The following is a 4,650-nucleotide window of genomic DNA, read 5'->3' as shown; positions in this document are numbered from 1 at the left end:
GCAGGCAGCACCATGGGAGGGGAAATCAGATTTCTAGAGACAAGGGTTCAGAGAGGGGAAAGTACTGTATTTATCTGAGTAAGGCAAGACCCACCCCCCCAAAAAATAAAAATCAGCATGGGGAAAAAGCCCCTTGTTTTATATTCGCATATGAAGCAGAGGAAGGAGCAAGGCAGCTGTTTGTGACTCTGACCCTAAGCCCAGAGGAGGGGTGGGTGGGTGTATGTGGTGAGGGGGGGAGATTCAAGACAACCTCTGAATTCATTTTCCAGGTATAGAATCTAAGATAACAAATTTATACATTTTCCATATATAGAATCAAATGATTGGGGGGCCGTTCTGTATTCAAGTAGATACGGTATCAGTGCTCCACTTGGAAGTTTCGTCCGTGCTGTCTGGGCAAGCGGAAGGGGTTGCTTCTGCTGGCAATGACACTCTCACCAGAGCCAACACGAGATTCTGCACGAGTGGGGAGAGCAGGCACGTGGCTCTGGTCCCGAGATCTCCAGGCCCGCTCCACTGCAAGACAATTTTGTGGTATCCACAAGATGCATTTCAGCCCCACTGCAAATCGTTTTCATTCAGCGACTGAAATTGTTACTGCTAAGCAATCTTGAGGATAAGGCCTTCCTTCAGCATGTGCTTCCCAACATATGCTGCAACCAACAATCCCAGAGCCAAGCGTTGAGTGATTAATGATGATAACTCATTTAACATCCACCTTGAAGGAAAGGCAGAGTTTCCACTGTACTCGCATAGTGCATCCGTCGCTTCCCTCTAGCACAGCTCATTCACTTCTGATTATACTGGCATCACCCTGAAGTCGCACATACCAACCTGAATGCCAGGGTGTGCTATGCTGGAGCTGACAGATTGGGACCTCCAGCAGCGGCAGGCCCACCACCATTTTTCTACAATACCATACGTACAACTTTGCATTCCTTCCCAGGAAGTGGCAAATTGCTCATCTGCTGCACCAGTGAAGATGATCACTGAGCACAGCCCCACGGGCAGCCTTTGAATATTTATGCATCTTAAATAATATATATTTGGAAGGGGGTTGCAAGTGCAGAAACTCACTGGAGAGGTTCTGCTGACATCAGAGAGACAATACAATGCAACCATCTTCTGGCATCCTTAGCAGAACCATTGACCCCGGCTGTATCTTATTTACTAGCCCAACTGTGCACCACTTTTTGCACGGTCAGGTTTTCACTGGTAGGATGACACAGCCTCCAGCCAACTAATGGAAGGGACCCAAACTTTCTACCTGTGATAGTTACTTAGAGTGAGAGACCCACCTATATAAAATGTGCTTCTTCTACTGCTATGTAAGCAGCCTTCACCAGGCATTATTAAGATCACAGAAAATGGACATAAATACCCTACTTCAAGCCCAGCTTTATTGGTGGTTCTTCTATCAAAACAGGAATTGGCACATCCTACCTCTGTACCATGCCATCAAGAGGATGCAGAATATTAGTTCCCTATTCAGCTTCAGGATGCTAAAGAGTTCCCGTTTTCCACAAATATACTAGAAGTCTAATCACACACACTTCCTGGCTTGTTGTTGGGAAAATGCAGCGAAGAATTTTCCACCACGACTACTTTGCAGTCCTTTTGTGACTATTTTCTGCAAAATTCCTTCCATCATTAGTTTACCGGATGGAGTTCTCATTCACAACTGGCAAATGCTGAAGACCGATGGCCAAGGGCAGATTTAAAAATCCAAAATCTGGGTATCTGCACAGGAGAACTGGCTCTTGGACTTGCACTCAGTGAATCATGGAAATGAGATAATGCCATGTGAACTGCGTGTCATTAGGAACAGCTCGGTTGTTGAATATCAGATGCTTCCAATGGCAGGCTTGAGAGCAAGCTACAAGGAATGATTCACACAAGAAACTCATTGAACAAATTTCAGCTGCTGCATCAGAAAATTGGTTCTGAACAATTTGCTAACAAAGAGAGGCAATATTTAAATAATGTATCATAAAATGATTCACCCAGTTCTCTGGGTAGCCTATGGGTGTGTCTGAGACTATCCCCATAACACATTTCTACTTCAAAAATGAAATGCCATTACTAGATTAAAAACAGTACCTTGAGGGAGTTTTCTTCTGGTTTGCTCAACTGCTGCACTGCAGAATTGTTAAATACTTAATACTCACTCATTTCCTAGCACCCTTTATCCAAGCATCTCAACCCCTGCTAGGTGCTTAGCATAACGCTCCGCTCACAGACTGCACGGAGAGAATAAATGATATGCCTGAAGACGGACCACCAGCAGCAGAGCTAAGAACAGGCCCTGTGAATCCTGGTGCTAACCACAGGCTGCAGCATCTTTCAAATCCAGAATCATTTTTCTATTCTACAATAATTTCCATTGCTGCTTTTCATTGTTCTACCGTTAATACACCTACTGCTGCTAAAAAACCCAAAACAGTAAGTTCAAGAAATGTCAGAAATTTTGCCTAAACCTTGAAAAAAGGGAAATGCATCTGCACAGAAGTCTTCTGAAACAGCAGTGCTGCCCAGGTCCTGCAGCACATCTTGGCACCACACAGTCCTTGGAAACCCTGGTAATGGTCTGGGCACTATGGAGGGCAAGTGAAAGCCAATCGCATCCGAACACTTGCACTACGAGAGGACTGCAGAGCACAGGTCTGTACAAGCGGAAACCCAAAGCCCCACAGATGAATGGACGTATCCAAGGGCCACAACAAGCCAGTGGCAGAGCTAAGAAAAAATCCAAGTCTGGTTCCCAACTGCCTTCTCTTAAGGGCTTATTCAGACCCAGCTGGAAAATATGTGGAGATGGGGAGAGCCTCTCACTTGCAATCAGCTGGATGTCTCTCTTGGTGCGCGCCACCTGATCAGAGAGCACGGCACGTTTGCTTCTCCATTTGGAAGTCACCCACCAGCCTCTCAGAGGAAGGTCTAGGTGGTGGGTACAGTTATTCAAAGCACCTTTCCTGCACTGAGCCTGTGGGAAGGTTTCTCTCTGGGGTAGCTACTCTACTACCTCTACCTGGCGCTTCCAACACGCTGCTTCATTGCTTGGGCTTCTGCCGCTCTGGCACACTGGTAGAAAGCAGTTCCAGGGTACAAAGGCAGCCCCCAGGCTGTGGAGAACGGCTCTCCGTCGTTTCCAAAAAACTAGGCATCTGAACTACAGACAGGGAGAGCATAAGCAGGACTCTGCTCTCTGGGAGAGACCAGCATTGGTAGCGACCTCCTGTTACAGGCTTAATTACTGCTCTGCTTGGAGCAGTCACACCCCCGTGCATCTTTCACACTTTGTGGACAAGCTACAACCAGGAAGGCTGCTACCAATAAGTGCTGTGCTCGGCTAATGACAGGAGAAAACCCAAGCTGCAATATGCGTTTTCTGAGCACCTGGATATAGCAATCACTTGGAAACCCTAGAGACTTGGGGTGGGGGAGCAGCCATGTGGGAACACTGCTTTGGGAGCAGGCTTCACCAGCCTGGTACTATTCTGGGCCATTTAGTATATATTTAAATTCAAATTCTGAGTGGGAGAGCAAAACAGGCATGAAATGAATTGATACTGTATATGTTAAAATTGCATTCAGACACCTCCTCTGGATGGATTATAGCAGCCTAAGGATTTTTGACTGGCTGGATCTAAGTTTCAAACCATGCAGCAATGTTTTAAGGAAAAAAATGTGAGTTCTGATTTAGCACCTGGACAGGGGTCAGACTAGCACACCCCTGGATCCCTACGGAGGTCCCAGCATGTTCTGCAGACTCCTGCATTACATGCAGCGCCCGAGACAGCCTCTTGCAGCACAGTGCGGCAGCCAACAAGATGACAACACCCACCCCAGTCCAGCGCTTCTCTTCAGGAGTTTTGTATTTTTAAGTGAATTTCATCCTGACATGACAGCCGCAGAGATGCTCTCAGCCCTGCAGGGGCCTGCACACATTTCCAGAGCACGCCACAGTGGAGGTGCTGCGTGGGCTACACGACAGCGTGCCAAACGACAGCAGAGAAGAAATATACTGGAGGCACTTTCCCTTGAACTGAGCTTGTTCAGCATCTCTCTCTCACAGGACTTTGATGGCAGGTGCTCTTAACTCTCAAACGGAGCTGATGGAAGGAACCGTGCCTGCTTCTCTAGTGTGAGATGATACAGGCCAAAACTAAGTTGCTGTCACCTTTGGGGGAGAAACAGGAGCCACAGGGAGGGCACAGGATGCTTGTTTTCTTCCATTTGCTGCACGGTTGAATTTGTGCTTTCCTTTGTCTCTTGGAGCCACAATTAGTCTCTCTTCCTAGCTAGACAGAAGCACCTTTATGAACACTCGTGGTGCTCTGGAGAGGTGCCGGAGGATTGGAAGAGGGCCAACGTGGTTCCCATCTTCAAAAAGGGGAGGAAAGAGGACCCAGGGAACTACAGGCCAGTCAGCCTTACCTTGATCCTGGGCAAGCTGTTCGAGAAAATTATTCTGGCAAGCATCCAGGAGGGGCCAGCAGGGAACGGCATGCTCAGGGGCAACCAGCACGGGTTCATCAGCGGCAGGTCCTGTCAGACCAACCTGGTGGCCTTTTACGACCAGGTCACTAAATCATTGGATGCAGGGGTGGCAGTGGATATAGTTTTCCTAGACTTCAGGAAGGCTTT

The 4,650-nt window shown here is 47.6% G+C and overlaps 1 protein-coding gene and 1 long non-coding RNA gene across 2 annotated transcripts in view; both read right to left on the bottom strand.

The window, feature by feature from the left end:
- Window positions 1-4,650, bottom strand: part of SMARCC1 (SWI/SNF related, matrix associated, actin dependent regulator of chromatin subfamily c member 1) — a 200,010-nt gene that overhangs the window by 14,056 nt on the left and 181,304 nt on the right. The window lies entirely within an intron of this gene.
- Window positions 4,065-4,650, bottom strand: part of LOC109291139 — a 7,788-nt gene continuing 7,202 nt past the window's right edge. The window contains exon 2 of the long non-coding RNA XR_002095756.1: window positions 4,065-4,318. This is a non-coding gene — a long non-coding RNA (uncharacterized LOC109291139). The remainder of the gene's footprint in view (window positions 4,319-4,650) is intronic.

This window comes from Gavialis gangeticus, unplaced genomic scaffold, assembly GCF_001723915.1.
Source record: "Gavialis gangeticus isolate Ggan-Ray unplaced genomic scaffold, GavGan_comp1, whole genome shotgun sequence".
NCBI lineage: Eukaryota > Metazoa > Chordata > Crocodylia > Gavialidae > Gavialis > Gavialis gangeticus.
This window is presented reverse-complemented; position numbering and strand designations above follow the sequence as displayed.